This window comes from Triticum urartu, chromosome 4A (assembly GCF_056163025.1).
Source record: "Triticum urartu cultivar PI428250 chromosome 4A, HENAU_Tu73, whole genome shotgun sequence".
NCBI lineage: Eukaryota > Viridiplantae > Streptophyta > Magnoliopsida > Poales > Poaceae > Triticum > Triticum urartu.
The window spans coordinates 297,508,051-297,526,567 of NC_141876.1; positions in this window are offsets into that span (position 1 = coordinate 297,508,051).

Consider the following 18,517-nt stretch of genomic DNA (forward strand, 5'->3'; position numbering starts at 1 on the left):
CGGGCATGACCCAGGAAAGTGTGTCCGGCCAAATGGGATCGAGCGTGTTGGGGTATGTGGTGCACCCCTGCAGGGAAGTTAATCTATTCGAATAGCCGTGATCTTCGGTAACAGGACGACTTGGAGTTGTACTTTGACCTTATGACAACTAGAACCGGATACTTAATAAAACACACCCTTCTAAGTGCCAGATACAACCGGTGGTCGCTCTCTCACAGGGCGACGAGGGGAGGATCATCGGTTAGGATTATGCTATGCGATGCTACTTGGAGGACTTCAGTCTACTCCCTTCTACATGCTGCAAGACGGAGGCTGCCAGAAGCGTAGTCTTCGAAAGGACTAGCTATCCCCCCTTATTCCGGCTTTCTGCAGTTCAGTCCACATATGAAACCCTTATTCCATTTGATACCAATGCATACATATGTAGTATAGTTCCTTGCTTGCGAGTACTTTGGATGAGTACTCACGGTTGCTTTCTCCCTCTTTTCCCCCTATCCCTTCTACCTGGTTGACGCAACCAGATGTTGGAGCCCAGGAGCCAGACGCCACCGTCGACGACGACTCCTCCTACACCGGAGGTGCCTACTACTACGTGGTGCCCGCTGACGACGACTAGGAGTAGTTAGGAGGATCCCAGGCAGGAGGTCTGCGCCTCTTTCGATCTGTATCCCAGTTTGTGCTAGCCTTCTTAAGGCAAACTTGTTTAACTTATGTCTGTACTCAGATATTGTTGCTTCCGCTGACTCGTCTATGATCGAGCTCTTGTATTCGAGCCCTCGAGGCCCCTGGCTTGTAATATGATGCTTGTATGACTTATTTTATTTGTAGAGTTGTGTTGTGATATCTTCCCGTGAGTCCCTGATCTTGATCGTACACGTTTGCGTGTATGATTAGTGTACGGTCAAATCGGGGGCGTCACAAGTTGGTATCAGAGCCGACTGCCTGTAGGAATCCCCCTTCCACACTCCTTGGCCGAAGTCGAGTCTAGACATTGTATAAACTTTTACTAACTTGGCTGTGTGCCTTACGGGCCCACGTCGCCATCGGGTGGTACTAGTATCTTTTACTCCTCGACCTTTACTCTGGGACTCTGAACTCTCTTCTACTCGGGTTAAACGAATTTACTAACTCTGACACTAGGATCCCGTTACGACATTCACCCCAAAGTTGGATAAGCCCTAGTTATTCTTTAGAATTGTATTTGAACATTATCCACATTGTCATTTGACTCCTGTGAAAACATCTATGTTTTCAGATGGAACCCACGAGGCAGGTCGTGCGCCACACGACGGCCATTGGTGCCTCAGGGTCACCTGCTGTGTTGGTTGAGATGATGACCTATCTGGGTTATCGCTGGCACCCTGAGTACACCGTCTATGAGGAGTATCAGGACTTCAACCAGGAGCAGTACCGTGCCATCGTCCACCTCTACTCTCGGGAGTATGACTCCACTACCGTGCTGCACACTGCTCATGGTGTTGGAGTGACTATCGATATGGCGGTCCACGATGCTGCTTATGCTGCTCTGACACGTCTCCGTGGAGAGTATCAGGAGTTGGATACCTCCCCCTTCAGGCACATTGCTATCGCATCCGATGTTGGTGCGGAGGGTTACTACACTGCTGCCTACTCCACTGTCACCCGAGAGCCCTTCTACCATCAGAACCTGGTTCTGCATGCTGATGGGCTGGATCGAGCTAACCGAGCTCTTCGCCACGAGTTGTACACCACTCGTCAGCACCTCTACCGTGCTCTGACACTGTTGCACCCCTCTGTCCGCTCTGGTGATCTGTCGCGTTCTGCGATCTACCCTGCCCGGACCGTGATGCCCCAGGGCGTCGGCTGGCCAGAGGTGGGAGGCTACTCTCCCGCACTTGGTCCTCTTCTGCCACTTGAGCGTCAAGTTCTGCACCAGAGTACCCGCGGACCCCAGGTTGCCGACGTGGTGTACCCGATGCCACACTACCAGCTTTCAGGCTACAGCTACCTCCGCAGTACCGCGTGGGACTGATGTAGACTTGCTTGTTAGTGTTAGATGCATTCGCCGCGAGCCTGCGTGCCGCCTGTGATGTCTTAGTCTATGTACCAGACTCTGTGTAATGAACTCCATGCATGATATCTTTTGTAAGATATGCCGACTACTATGTAGTATCTATCGTGCTGCTTTCGTTGTGCATGTTTCATCATGAATGATTCTCGTCTTTGCACATTTCTCAATACTGAACTACCCCTGTTATATATTAGCAGGATGGTTAGACCAGGTGGTCGTGGTCGTGGTGGCAACGCCCCACCACCACCTGAGTACATGGCTGGGATGATGCAACAGTTTGAGCTGAATCGTCAGTTCATGGAGAATATTATGGCTCAGTTTCCTCGCCCCAATATGAACCAGCAGCCAGCCCCAGTAACTCTGCAGGATTTCATGCGCCTGAACCCAACTATGTACCGCAGCTCAACTCAGCCTCTGGATGCTGATGACTGGCTCCGTGACATCACCTATGAGATGGAGTCTGCTGATGTAGCCCCTGCTAGCTATGTCACCTTTGCTTCCTTCTTCCTGAAAGGACCCGCAGCTCAATGGTGGGATAGCCACAGGCGTACACTGCCAGCTGGAACAATCATCACCTGGCCAGACTTCCAAGCTGCCTTCCGTGCTCGCTTCATTCCTCAGGGAGTTATGGACGGGAAGAAGCGTGAGTTCCGCAACCTCACCCAAGGCAACAAGACTGTGGAAGCTTACCAGCGGGAGTTTCTTGACTTGTCCCGCTATGCTGAAGAAGACATCGCAACTGATGCACGCAGACAGGAGAAGTTCCGTGATGGCCTTCAAGCTGACATCAAGCTCGCACTTCTAGTGCACGACTTTGCTGATTTCGCCACTCTGGTGAACAAAGCCATCAACGTCGAAACTGGTCTGCAGGAATACCAGAGCTCTCACAAGCGCAGCCGTGACACGGGCTCATCTTCGGGCCCGTCCTCGCAGAAGCGCAAGATATGGATCCCCAACAGCATGTACCAGCCGGATGCACCTGCCCCAAGGCAGTCCTATGCTGCACCTCGTCTGCCTGCTCCTCCAACTAGGCAGACAAGACTTCCAGCTCCACCACCACAAGCTCCTGTTCCCACTCCCAATAATGGCCTCTGCTACAAGTGTGGTCAGCCAGGTCACCGTGCTAGGGATTGCAATCAAAACCAGAATCAACTGGCCCTCCCAGCAACTGGCCGTGGAAGCAACCAGCCTCGCAACAACAGTGCCAAGTCTTATGGTCGTGTTCATGCCAACCATGTTGATCTCAATGAAGTTCTAGACCAGCCTGCTACCGTGATGGGTACACTCCTCGTAAACTCAGTACCTGCATCTGTTTTATTCGATTCAGGGGCATCGCATTCATTCATGTCAGAAGATTTTGCATACAAGCATGACGTTAAATGTGAGGAGATGAACGCTTCGGTATTGGTAAAAACCCCCGTGGGACAATGTCAAACCTCACTGGTTGGCATCGATGTCCCCGTGGAAATCGAAGGGCTGGAATTCTATGCCTCTCCCATTATCCTGAAGTCGTCTAACATCGACCTCATTCTGGGAATGGATTGGTTGAAAGCGCATACTGCTTCTATAGTTTGCGCCACTAAGGTCGTCCATCTGCTACACCCTTCTGACGAAATAATAGCTTACCAAGCTCATCTAGTTCAGAACGCCGAGGCACGTCTTTATGCCTTGAATGCGTTGAACGCTGCACCACTCGAGGGCATTGAAAACATTCCCGTCGTTCGTGAATTCCAAGATGTCTTCCCAGAAGAACTTCCAGGGATTCCCCCTGCTAGAGCTGTCGAATTCATCATCGACTTGAAACCCGGCACCACCCCTATAGCCAAACGACCCTATAAGATGCCGCCGCATGAACTCATTGAGCTTAAGGAGGAAATCGACAAATCTCTTGTCAAAGGTTTCATTCGTCCTAGTTGCTCTCCTTGGGGAGCACCTTCTCTCTTTGTTAAGAAAAAGGATGGGACAAACCGATTAGTCCAAGACTACCGTCCTATAAACCAAGCTACCATTCAGAATAAATATCCTCTTCCTCGGATCAATGATCTTTATGATCAACTAGCTGGCTCATCAGTGTTCTCCAAACTCGACTTGAGGTTGGGTTACCACCAGATCCGTGTTCGTGAAGAGGACATCCCAAAAACTGCCTTCGTGACTCGGTATGGATCATACGAGTACACCGTCATGTCATTCGGTTTAACGAATGCTCCAGCCACCTTCTCTCGTCTGATGAATTATATATTCATGGATTACCTCGACAAGTTCGTCGTGGTTTATCTGGACGATATCCTTGTATTTTCCAAGAATGAGGAAGAACATGCTGGACATCTGCGTCTTGTGCTAGAGAAGCTTTGAGAACATCAGCTGTATGCTAAGTATTCCAAGTGTGAATTCTGGCTTCCCGAAGTAACCTATCTTGGGCATGTCATCTCCAAAGATGGTATTGCCGTCAACCCTGAACGAGTTCAGGCTATTCTCGATTGGACTCCTCCGAAGAATGTGAAGCAAGTCCGAAGTTTTCTCGGTCTCGCCAGCTATTGTCGTCGATTCGTCGAGAACTTCTCCAAGATTGCCAGGCCTCTGACTAATTTGTTGCATAAGGGTGTCAAGTTCGACTGGACAGACAAGTGTCAGGAAAGTTTCCAGGCGCTCAAAGACAAGTTGACTTCTGCCCCCGTGCTTGCACCACCTGATACTAAGAAGGACTTCGTCATTTACTGCGACGCTTCCCGTCAAGGATTAGGCTGTGTTCTAATGCAAGAGCGCAGAGTGATTGCTTATGCCTCTCGTCAATTGCGCCCTCACGAAGAAAACTACCCGGTTCACGACCTCGAGCTTGCTGCTGTCATTCATGCACTGAAGCAGTGGCGACATTACCTTCTCGGTAATCGTTGCGAGATCTTCACCGACCATCAAAGTCTGAAGTATCTGTTTACTCAGCCAGATTTGAACCTACGCCAGCAGAGATGGATGGAGACTGTTGCAGACTTTGACGTGGATATATCATATACCCCCGGCAAGGCTAATGTGATGGCTGATGCCTTGAGCCGCAAGTCCTACTGCAACCACCTCCAGGTTCATAAAGTTCAACCCTCGCTTACCGAAGAATTTAGAAGGCTGAACCTCCATATTGTTCCTCCGGGATCACTCGCTCCCCCTCCCGAAGGTTTCCCCAAACAGAACCTCCATGTTGTTTCCAAGGGTTCTCTCAATACGCTGGTTGCGAAACCAGATCTTGTGGACACCATCAAATGGATACAGAAGTGTGACGATGAAGTCCTCAAGATTAAGCGCGACCTCAAAAGAGGAAAGCCCTCATTCTTCACGATCGCCGACGATGGCGCCTTGTATTTCAAAGGCCGCCTAGTGGTACCATGTTCGAAGAAAAACCTGGATAAGACTAAAAGGGTTATGCAAGAAGCCCATGATACGCCTCTGTCCATCCATCCTGGTAGTACAAAGATGTACCAGGATATTCGTCAAAGATTCTGGTGGTCTAATATGAAGCAGGACATTGCTCGTTATGTTGCTGAGTGTGACATTTGTCGCCGAATCAAAGCAGAGCATCAAAGGCCTGCTGGGACTCTGCAACCTATCTCTATTCCTGAATGGAAATGGGACCATGTTGAAATGGACTTCGTCACTGGATTTCCCAAATCGCAGAAAGGTAATGATGCTATTCTTGTCGTCATTGACCGGCTTTCCAAAGTTGCCCATTTTCTGGCGGTCAAAGAGACAATCACTGCTAGTCAGCTTGCTACTCTCTACATGGCCAGAATTGTTTCACTTCACGGTATCCCACTGGTTATCAGTTCAGACCGTGGCAGCTTATTCACTTCAAGGTTTTGGGCGAGTTTCCAAGAAGCTATGGGGACTCATCTGTCGTTCAGTACTGCGTTCCATCCTCAGTCGCAAGGGCAAGTTGAACGTGTCAACCAAGTTCTCGAAGACATGCTTCGAGCTTGTGTGATCTCATTCGGCAAGAAATGGGAGGAATCTCTTCCATATGCCGAGTTCTCTTATAATAATAGCTATCAAGCTAGTCTGAAGATGTCCCCCTTCGAAGTGCTTTATGGACGAAAGTGTCGGACCCCTCTGAACTGGTCAGAAACTGGGGAACGCCCACTCTTCGGTCCGGATATTATCCAACAGGCCGAAGAACAAGTTCGCATTATTCGCGAGAATCTCAAGACTGCTCAGTCACGTCAGAAAAGTCAGTATGACCGTCATCACCAAGACATGGTCTATCAACCTGGCGAAAAGGCTTATCTACGAGTTTCACCAATGAAGGGTGCTCACCGCTTCGGGATCAAGGGCAAGCTAGCTCCTCGCTATATCGGTCCCTTCACTATTCTCGAAAGGCGTGGAAAGGTGGCATATCAACTGGAGCTTCCACCGAACCTTTCTCAGGTTCACGATGTGTTCCACGTGTCACAACTCCGCCGTTGCTTCAAGGATCCAATCCGAGCGGTGGATCATGAAGTGCTCGAATTGCAACAGGACCTCTCCTATAAAGAGCATCCGGTCCGCATCCTCGACCAAGCTGAACGCCGCACACGCCAGAAGGCGATCAAGTTCCTCAAGGTCCAGTGGTCGAATCACTCTGAAGACGAAGCCACCTGGGAACGCGAGGATCGCCTGCGTGATGAATACCCCGCACTGTTTCCTTCTACCTCCTAAAATCTCGGGACGAGATTTCTTGTAGTGGAGGAGTTTTGTAACGCCCGGATAATTAAGCTACAGTGATTCCCCGCTAATGATGCCACGTCACCACGGTTACTGTGGTAAACTCTCGATAGTTCAGAACCGAAACAAGTTCAAAATTCAAATAAAAGAAAACAATAAAAGTTTTCAAAAATTAAAACAAAAATGTTCGGTGATTGCCAAATATTACAAAGATAATTATGGTGTAAGGTTCACCATTTTATAAAATGCCTAAGTGTTTATAAATAAATAAAAACAGGAAAGAAAATAAATAAAAGAAAACAGAAAACATTACAAAAAAGAGAGAGAGAAAGCCCCCCCCTCTCCCTGGGCCGTGGCCCAACTGGGCCAACCCAACCGGCCCAGCCGGCCACCCCACCAGGCCGGCCCACCTCCCCTCCTACTAACCCCACCCCGACCGAAACCCTAACTCCCCTCCCGCACGATCCCTACCCCCCCACTTCCTCTCCCCGTGTCTCCCTCATCCTCCCACTCCGCCGCCTCACACACGCACGCACGCACACTCGGTGGTGCGGGCACCCGAGCCACCGCACCCCTGAGGCCGCCGCCCGCCGGCGCCGGGAACCACCACCCACTCGCGCCCCCCCTCGCTCTTCCCCCTCCTCCCCGATCCAGATCGGATCGGGGGAACGGACCCTGCGGCGACGACTGCGCCGCCCCCACGCCGCCTGGGCCGCGCCGGCACGCTCCCCCGCCGGGCTGCCTCTCGCCCCGCCGCCGTTTACCACCGCCACCGCGCTCCCCGTCCTCCTCTGGACGCCGCCGTGCCGCTGCCACCGCCCCGCGTGCCTCGGCCTCCTCCTCGCCCCGTGCCGAGGCCGCCGTTCCAGCGCCGCGCCCGCCGCCCTCGTCGCCGGACCGCCCCGTCGCCGCCGAACGCCTCCTCGTCCTCCTCCTCGCCGGTCTTCCCCGACCGCCCCCGAGCCCACTGCCCCGTTGCCCTACTTTCCCCTCCCCCGTGAGCTACCCCCCTTCGCCCTCCTCTCCCCCTAGGTCGCCTCGGCCGTCGCCGCTCGACGCGCTCCGGCGCCACCGTCGCCCGCGCCGGGCCGTCCCGCCCCTGGCCCCTCCCCGCTTCCCCGTGCGACTCCCCTGCCGCGGCCGCCGCGCTCGGCCTTGCTCCGTTGCTCTGGTCCTCCGCCGCCCGCGCCATCGCCCCGCCTCGCCTCGCCGCTGCCGCTGTCGTCCCAGGCGGCCGGGCTGGCCGTGCCCGTGGCCGGCCCCCCTGCCCATCTGGGCATTTGCCAATCGGGCTGGGTGCCTGCGCCCGTAACCCGCGCGCCCGAATCGCTGTGGCCCTTTGGGCCACTGACATGGAGGGCCCCGCCTCCAGAACAAAAAAAAACAAAGGAATTAAAAAAAAATAATACCTAAATAAATAAATAATTAATGATAAAAATAATTAATTAATTAATTAACTAATTAGTTAACTTATTTAATTCCGATTAAATTAACTAATTAAGGTTAATTAACCCAATGATTAATTAACCTAATGAACTACTGTTAATTAATCTAATCAATTAATTAGGTTAATTAAACTCTAATTAACATAAACAGTGTATGACAGGTGGGTCCCACTGGACCCACTGGTCAGGTTGACCAAGTCAACAGAGTTGACTGCTGATGTCAGCATGACATCATGCTGATGTCATTAATCTGTTTTTCGAATTAATTTAAATAATTAATTAAATTCCAGAAATTAATAAAATCTTTAGAAAATCATATCTTTTAATCCGTAACTCGGATTAAAATATTTTCAACATAAAAATTGCTCAGAACGACGAGACGAACTCGGATACGCAGCCCGTTCGTCCGCCACACCCCTCTAACCTATCGAACTCGCAACTTTCCCCCTCCGGCTCCTCTGCCCGAAATCACGAAACACCGGGAATACTTTCCCGGATGTTTTCCCCCTTCACCGGTATCACCTACTACCGCGTTAGGGCACCTCTAACGCCGTAACTTGTCTTGTCATGCATCACTATGCATATGCTTGCATTATATTTATTGTTTCTTCCCCCTCTTCTCTCTCTAGACACCGAGACCGACGCCGCTGCTACCCCGTACGACTACGGAGTTGACGACCCCTCTCTCTTGCCAGAGCAACCAGGCAAGCCCCCCCCTTGATCACCAGATATCGCCTACTCTTCTCTATACTGCTTGCATTAGAGTAGTGTAGTATGTTACTGTTTTCCGTTATTCCTATCCTGATGCATAGCCTGTCCTTGCTACTACTGTTGTTACCTTACCTGCAATCCTAATGCTTAGTATAGGATGCTAGTTTTTCATCAGTGCCCCTACATCCTTGTCCATCTGCCATGCTATACTATCGGGCCGTGATCACTCGGGAGTTGATCACGGGTATATTACTATACTTTATACATGATACATGTGGTGACTAAAGACGGGTCGGCTTGAGGAGCACCCGCGAGTGGATCTTTGAGGCGGAGCGACAGGGCAGGTTCCGACCACCTAGGAGAGAGGTGGGCCTGGCCCTGGTCGACGTTCGCGAATACTTAACACGCTTAACGAGATCTGGATATTTAATCCGAGTCTGGCCATTTGGTCTATACGCACTAACCATCTACGCGGGAGTAGTTATGGGTATCCCGGCGTCGTGGTATCAGTCGAAGCCTTCGTGACGTCAGCGACTGAGTGGCGCGCGCCGGATTGGAACGTAAGCCTGCTCTTGTATTAAGGGGGCTAGTTCTGCTTCCGGCCGCGTACGCAACGTGCAGGTGTGCTAAGGGCGATGGGCCCAGACCCCTGTGCGCTTAGGTTTAGACCGGCGTGCTGACCTCTCTGTTGGTCTAGGTGGGGCTGCGACGTGTTGATCTTCCGAGGCCGGGCATGACCCAGGAAAGTGTGTCCGGCCAAATGGGATCGAGCGTGTTGGGGTATGTGGTGCACCCCTGCAGGGAAGTTAATCTATTCGAATAGCCGTGATCTTCGGTAACAGGACGACTTGGAGTTGTACTTTGACCTTATGACAACTAGAACCGGATACTTAATAAAACACACCCTTCTAAGTGCCAGATACAACCGGTGGTCGCTCTCTCACAGGGCGACGAGGGGAGGATCATCGGTTAGGATTATGCTATGCGATGCTACTTGGAGGACTTCAGTCTACTCCCTTCTACATGCTGCAAGACGGAGGCTGCCAGAAGCGTAGTCTTCGAAAGGACTAGCTATCCCCCCTTATTCCGGCTTTCTGCAGTTCAGTCCACATATGAAACCCTTATTCCATTTGATACCAATGCATACATATGTAGTATAGTTCCTTGCTTGCGAGTACTTTGGATGAGTACTCACGGTTGCTTTCTCCCTCTTTTCCCCCTATCCCTTCTACCTGGTTGACGCAACCAGATGTTGGAGCCCAGGAGCCAGACGCCACCGTCGACGACGACTCCTCCTACACCGGAGGTGCCTACTACTACGTGGTGCCCGCTGACGACGACTAGGAGTAGTTAGGAGGATCCCAGGCAGGAGGTCTGCGCCTCTTTCGATCTGTATCCCAGTTTGTGCTAGCCTTCTTAAGGCAAACTTGTTTAACTTATGTCTGTACTCAGATATTGTTGCTTCCGCTGACTCGTCTATGATCGAGCTCTTGTATTCGAGCCCTCGAGGCCCCTGGCTTGTAATATGATGCTTGTATGACTTATTTTATTTGTAGAGTTGTGTTGTGATATCTTCCCGTGAGTCCCTGATCTTGATCGTACACGTTTGCGTGTATGATTAGTGTACGGTCAAATCGGGGGCGTCACACTACGGGTTTGAGAACTATGTAGACATGACCGAGACACGTCTCCGGTCAATAACCAATAGCGGAACCTGGATGCTCATATTGGCTCCTACATATTCTACGAAGATCTTTATCGGTCAGACCGCATAACAAAATATGTTGTTCCCTTTGTCATCGGTATGTTACTTGCCCGAGATTCGATCGTCGGTATCTCAATACCTAGTTCAATCTCGTTACCGTCAGGTCTCTTTACTCGTTCCATAATACATCATCCCGTAACAAAAGCATTAGTTGCAATGCTTGCAAGGCTTAAGTGATGTGCATTACCGAGAGGGCCTAGAGATACCTCTCCGACAATCGGAGTGACAAATCCTAATCTCGAAATACGCCAACCCAACAAGTACCTTCGGAGACACCTGTAGAGCACCTTTATAATCACCCAGTTACGTTGTGATGTTTGGTAGCACACAAAGTGTTCCTCTGGTAAACGGGAGTTGCATAATCTCATTGTCATAGGAATATGTATAAGTCAGGAAGAAAGCAATAGCAACATACTAAACGATCGTGTGCTAAGTTAACAGAATGGGTCTTGTCAATCACATCATTCTCCTAATGATGTGATCCCATTAATCAAATGACAACTCATGTCTATGGTTAGGAAACATAACCATGTTTGATCAACGAGCTAGTCAAGTAGAGGCATACTAGTGACCATGGCCCTCCAAGACAAGTTCACCAAATGGATCGAAGTGCGGCCGATCAAAAAGCTGGACAGACCGACAGCCGTCCGGTTCATCAAAGACATTACGGTACGTTATGGCATGCCGAACAACATCATCACGGACAAAGACACCAACTTCGCCAAGGGCGCGCTGGCGTAATATTGCTCCATGTCCGGCATCCGCCTCAACCTGGCGTCCCTTGCAAACCCGCAGTCCAACGGCCAGGTCGAGTGGGCCAACGGCTTCATCCTATCCGGCATCAAGCCGCGGCTTGTCGAGTCGCTCGTCCGCTCACCCGGCAGCTGGCTCGACGACTTGCCAACCATCTTTTGGAGCTTCTGCACCATGCCAAACCGGTCGACCGGGTTCACCCCATTCTTCCTTGTCTATGGGGCCAAAGCCGTCATCCACACTGACGTCGAGTTCAACTCGCTGTGCATCGTGATGTACTATGACGCCTCGAGACCGACGCTCCAGAAGCCTTGCTTGTTCCTCGTTGCCGTCATGTGTTTTATTTTTGTTCCTGTTGCATTTCATCATGTCATCTCTTGCATCGCATCATGTCATCATGCCAGCATGTCATTTTTTTGCAACTCAGCTTGATAAATCGTATGGATCTTTGATTCATTTAAACCGAGCGAATTCACATGTTGATTTCCTTTATAACATATCCTCCCAATATATTAGGGATCTACAATGAATATTCCATTAACGTGGAATCACCCATAACGCAATTGTACTACTCTTCAACTTTTTTTTTATCCGACTCAACTTTCTATCCATCCTTTTCGACCTTTTAAGTTAAATTGCAAATTGAGTTGCAATTTTACTTTCTGCATAAATGTTCCAAATCCGCCCATAAATCACATCTAATGTATGGGATCATTTCCTCAAATCTCAGCCCATTTAGAGTCCATTTGAATGGGCTTCAAAATTTTAACAAGTTGAATTTAATTCAACGTGTGCGAATTTATTTCACTAAAAATCCTCTTGCCATTTTATTTAAATTCCTCATATTTTTATGAGTCCGGGAAAATAGCCCTCTTGCACAAATCCTTTCCCTAACCCTCCCTTTCTTTTCTTCTCTCTAATTCTTTTCTCCTAAAGGAAATAAGAGAGAGAGAGAGAGAGCCCAACCAGCCAAGTCGGCCACTTGGGCCTCCTGTAGCTGTGGCCCAAGGCCCAGGCGAACCATCTAACCCTAGCTGCCAGGAGCCCGATCCCCCCTCTCTCGATCTCACCCTATCCCTCTGTGAAGCGCCGCCACACCCATCTCCCCATCGATCCCCTTCCTCTCCTCACCTCGCGCCGCCACACACACACACACACACACACACACACAAACACACCTGCATCGAGCCAGTGAGAGGAGCTCCCTACGCCCGATCCCCTCACCGCCACCATCGTGAGTGCCCCTCCGCTGCTTCGCCTCCCAGCCATGGCCATGCTGCAGAACCTCGCCCGTTCAAGCACGTTGCCACCGTTTCCCCGCCAAGCCTCCCTTCTACTCGCACCCTCCTGGCCAGCCGTGCCCCTCCATGGCCTTCTGCCCGAGCCACCAACCCCCGCCGCCTCCATGCGCCTGCGCCGGCGACCTTCGCCTCCAGCCGTTGCCGGCGAGCAAGCCGCTCGAGCCTCCTCGTCGTTGCCTCTCCTTCACCTGAGCCACGCCGGGAGTCCTTTGCTTCGCGCACGTGCTCGTCCTGCATCGCCTGAACACTCTTCGACCTGCTGCGGGGGCCGCCTCCTTCACTGACGCCTCAAGCCACAGCCGGCTTCCCGCACCGCTGCTGAGAACGGGTTTGCCGCCCACCCAACTCCGGCCTCCCCTACAGCACTCTCACACGCAACCCTCATTGGCCTTCGAGGCTTCGATCCCCTGCCAAACGCCAAGACCGCAGCTCCATGTCCCCGTGGATGCCAAGCTCTCTTTCGGGGACCTCCTCAAGACCAGGAACGCCCTGACCGAGACCAACAAGTACCACTACGACCAACCCTCGCCAAGACCGACCCTGAAACACTCAGATTCGTCAAGTGTGCAACAACCCGTGTACAACTACGGAAGATTCGCCAAGTCCAACTACAAAGCGAAGACCGTGTACCACTACTCTTCCCATGGATTTTGGCAAAGTACCCCTATACACGGATATGCCAAGGTCGACTATGCCTGATGATGTACCTCTGTCAATGACTCGAACGTCTACGAACCGTGTACGACTACCGTCGTCAATTTCGTGAGTACCTCTCCCGTTGTCGTGTACCAATACTTCCACTACGGTAATCGATTACCGATAGTACCACTACATCGACTACGACCCGTGAACAACTACATCTCATCAAACCTGAACCGTCCTGAATGCACGCTTTGAAGGTATAACCGCCGAGATGACCGCCGTGAACGAATGCATGAGTGATGTATGGGATGAACCGCGTGTTTTCACTGTATGCGATTGACGTTGCACGTTCCTCCTCATTTGCCATGCCGTCGACCCGTGGGAGCCCGGTTGCTGGGATCACCCCACCATCCTTGCATGACACGCTCATGCCCACTACCTTTTGCACCAGTATCTCCGTGAGCTACCGGAACCGATATGTTGTCGTGGCATCATTTTAGAATTCGTTGCCATGGCACACTTTCTTTCCACCAGGGTGACAAATGCTTCATAATATGCTAAGGTCAACATTTTCATAAAATTGCATATGTCATCTGCATCATGTTAACAACATTTAAAATGTTTAAAATTGTTGTTTGCATTAAATTGCTAGATGCATGTGGGGATTTTCCGGAATTGTTGTTTGTTTTTTTTCGAACCAATTTAAATTGCTTAGGTAGTGTTGTTTATTTGTGCTTCACCTATTGCCATGCTAACCAACATTTAAATCTTGTCTTGTTTATAAGTGAGAGCGAACTAAATATTTGAATGTGGTGTTTTATCAATATGCATCTCGTTGCATATTGAGCTTCACTTAACTTGTAGTTTTGTTTGTGCACCTTGCCATGCCTCCTTAAACTGGACATGCATCATGATTGATTGTGCATCATGCCATGTTATGTGATGGTTGTTTACCATGTTGTTTGCTTCTTTCCGGTGTTGCTTCTTCTTGATAGTTCCCAGTTTCATTGCGATTGTGAGGATCCGTTCGACTACGTTGATTCGTCTTCTTCATGGACTTGTTCCTCTTCCTAGCGGGATTTCAGGCAAGATGACCGTTACTCTGGATACCACTACAATCTTTGCTATGCTAGTTGTCTCGATGCTATCGCTATGTCGCGCTACCTACCACTTGTTTATCAAGCCTCCCAATTTTTCCATGTTAGCCTCTATCCTTTTCCACCATCCCAGCAAACCGTTGTTTGGCTATGTTACCGCTTTTCTCAGCCCCTTTTATAGCGTTGCTAGTTGCAAGTGTAGTTGCAGGTGTTCCATGTTGGGACATGGATATCATGGATTTCATGGGATATCAAAATATCTCTTATTTAATTAATGCATCTATATAATTGGTAAAGGGTGGAAGGCTTAGCCTTTTGCTTGGTGTTTTGTTCCACTCTTGCCTCCTTAGTTTCTGTCATATCGGTGTTATATTCCTTGATTTTGCGTCCCTAACACGGTGAGGGTCTATGGGCCCCTCTTGACAGTTCGCTTTCAATAAAACTCTTCCAGCAAGGCCCAACATTGGTTTTAACATTTGCCCAACCTAATAACTAAACATGATAATAAATTTGACGCATAGGGAGTTAGCACTACCCGAGGGTCGTTATTCAACCTAATACAGGGGGCAGTGCTGATGGTGTTGGTCCCAAACTAGAGCACCGTGCGGGGCCCCCCTTGACAACTTGGGGTATTTTGGTACCTGTATGCTTAGCTCATCCATCGTGCCCTGAGACGAGATACATGCGGCTACTATCAGGGTGTCGGCACATTGGGATGTGTTGCTGGACTTGTTTTACCATTGTCGAAATGTCTTGTGCACCGGGATTCCGAGTCTGATCGGAGGGTCCCGCGATGGAGGATTGTCTCCGTGGATCGTGAGCTTGTCATGGGCTAAGTTGGGGCACCCCTATAGGGTTTAAACTTTCGAGAGCCGTGCCCACTGAGGGAGTCCTAGATTAGGGGGTGTCCGGATGGCCGGACTATACCTTCAGCCGGACTCTTGGACTATGAAGATACTAGATTGAAGACTTTGTCCCGTGTCCGGGAGGGACTTTCCTTGGCGTGGAAGGCAAGCTTGGCGATACGGATATACAGATCTCCTACCATTGTAATCGACTTTGTGTAACCCTAACCCTCTCCGGTGTCTATATAAACCGGAGGGTTTTAGTCCGTAGGACGACATACAGAACAACAATCATACCATAGGCTAGCTTCTAGGGTTTAGCCTCTCTGATCTCGTGGTAGATCTACTCTTGTACTACCCATATCATCAATATTAATCAAGCAGGACGTAGGGTTTTACCTCCATCAAGAGGGCCCGAACCTGGGTAAAACTTCGTGTCCCTTGCCTCCTGTTACCATCCGGCCTAGACGCACAGTTCGGGACCCCCTACCCGAGATCTGCCGGTTTTGACACTGACATTGGTGCTTTCATTGAGAGTTCCTCTGTGTCGTCGCCGTCAGGCTTGATGGCTCCTACGATCATCAATAGCAATGCAGTCTAGGGTGAGACCTTCCTCCCCGGACAGATCTTCGTCTCCGGTGGCTTCGCACTACGAGCCAATTCACTTGGCCATCTGGAGCAGATCGAAAACTATGCCCCTGGCCGACAGGTCAGATCTGGAAGTTTAAACTACACGGCTGACATCCGCGGGGACTTGATCCTCGACGGATTCGAGCCACCACCGAGCGCGCCATGCTGTCATGACGAGCATGATCTAGCTCTGCCGCCGAACAGTGCCCTGGAGGCCGCACCTGCATCGGCTTCGACCTTTAATTCGGAGCCAACTGCGCCGATCGAGGAGGGGCGGTTGGATGCCGCCTTGGGGCCTGCGATCCCAACGGCAATCGAGCCGAACACCAGCCCCGCACTCCGCGAGACTCATGACTCCAAGGAGCCGGACTCCTCTCCGGACTCCGAACCCTCTGCACCCCTGCCGATCGAATCCTATTGGGCGCCGATCATGGAGTTTACTGCCGCGGACATCTTTCAGCACTCGCCTTTTGGCGATATTCTGAAGATACTAAAGTCTCTCTCTTTATCAGGAGAGCCCTGGCCGGACTACGGTCAGCAAGGTTGGGATACGGACGATGAAGAAATTCAAAGCCCACCCACCACCCACTTTGTAGGCACTATCGATGATTTAACCGACATGCTTGACTTCGACTCTAAAGACATTGACGGCATGGACGCCGATGAAGGAGACGATGAAGAACCAGCGCCTACTGAGCCCTAGAAAGCCACCTCATCATATGACGTATACATGGTGGACACACCAAAAGATGACGACGAGGAGCGGAAGGACGCACCAAAGGCTTGTTCCCTCGAGAAGCAGTCAAAACGGCGACGCAAACGCCGCCCCAAATCCCGCCTCGACAAAAATAACAATCACACAGACCCAGCGCTGGAGCAGGGCGAACCGCTGCCGGACAGCGGCAATCCGGATAATCAAACCGAACAAACAAATTCTATCAAGGATAATGGTCCGGACGATATAACGCCGGACAGGCACCCGGAGCAGCAGAATGCCCGTAAAAGGCTTGTTGCCACCGCGAGGAGTCTTAAAAAACAGAAGCAAAGGCTCAAGGCTGCGCAAGACACACTGCAATTCAGATGGAGTAAAATACTCAACACAGCAGCGAGGTACGGCGACAATCGCCCCTCCAAGAGCTACCCAAAGCGGAAGCTGCTACCTGAATTCGATGAGGAGGCCTTAGACCCCCCACAACCAAATATCAAAGCAGCCACCTGGCAAGATAAACGACCGCTCTACCAACACAGAGCGACATACAACGCCACTCACAATACAACACGCGACCCATGCGAGGGCTCGCACCCAAAGGACGGTGCAACAAGATCCATCTATGGACCACGCAAGCGCGCCCCAGCATACAATGTAACACAACAAACATCCGAACAATGCGGTACACCCAGCTACAGGGGTGCCGCACACCCCCTATGTTTCACCGGTGAGGTGCTGGACCATGAATTTCCAGAGGGATTCAAACCCGTAAACATAGAGGCATACGACGGAACAACAGACCCTGGGGTCTGGATTGAGGACTACATCCTTCATATCCATATGGCTCGAGGAGATGATCTCCACGCCATCAAGTACTTACCCCTCAAGCTCAAAGAGCCAGCTCGTCACTGGCTCAAAGGCCTCCCCGAAAGCTCCATTGGAAGTTGGGAAGAGCTCGAAGATGCCTTTCGGGCAAATTTTCAAGGGACTTATGTCCGACCCCCGGATGCGGACGATTTGAGTCATATAACTCAACAGCCCGGAGAGTCAGCCTGAAAGCTTTGGAATAGGTTTCTTACTAAAAAGAACCAGATTGTCGACTGTCCAGACGCCGAAGCCTTGGCAGCTTTTAAGCATAGCGTCCGTGACGAATGGCTCGCCAGACACCTCGGCCAAAATAAGCCGAGAACGATGGCCGCATTAACAAACCTCATGACCCGCTTTTGCGTGGGTGAGGACAGCTGGCTAGCCAGATGCAGCACCAGCGACCCCAGTACATCTGAAGTTAGAGATGGAAACGGGAAATCACGGCGCAACAGCAATAACAAACGCCGGAATAAAGAAGACAGCACGAAGGGCACGACGGTAAACGTCGGATTCAAAAGCTCTCGGCCAGGTCAGCAAAAGCCGCCCTCTAAAGGCACCAGGGATGAACTGTCCAGCCTCAACAAAATTCTGGACCAAGTATGTCAGATCCATAATACCCCTGGTAAACCGGCTAATCATACCCACAGAGAATGTTGGGTCTTCAAGCAATCCGGCAAGCTCAACGCCGTACACAAGGGGGAGGATACACCAAGTGAAGACGAGGACGAGCCTCCCAAGCAAGAAACTGGGGAACAAAAGAAATTTCCACCAGAAGTCAAAACAGTAAACGTGTTACACGTGATCAAGGAAAAAACAACGCGGCACTCCCAGGAAAATATACCCAAGTGCCTGTCATCGAGAAGTCCTGCCACTGGTCGTCTCAATCGATCACTTTCGACCATCATGATTACTCAGCAAGTATCCGACACGCAAGATGGGCCGCCCTCGTATTAGACCCAATAATTGGTGGACGTCACTTCACAAGAGTCTTGATGGACGGTGGCAGTAGTCTAAACCTA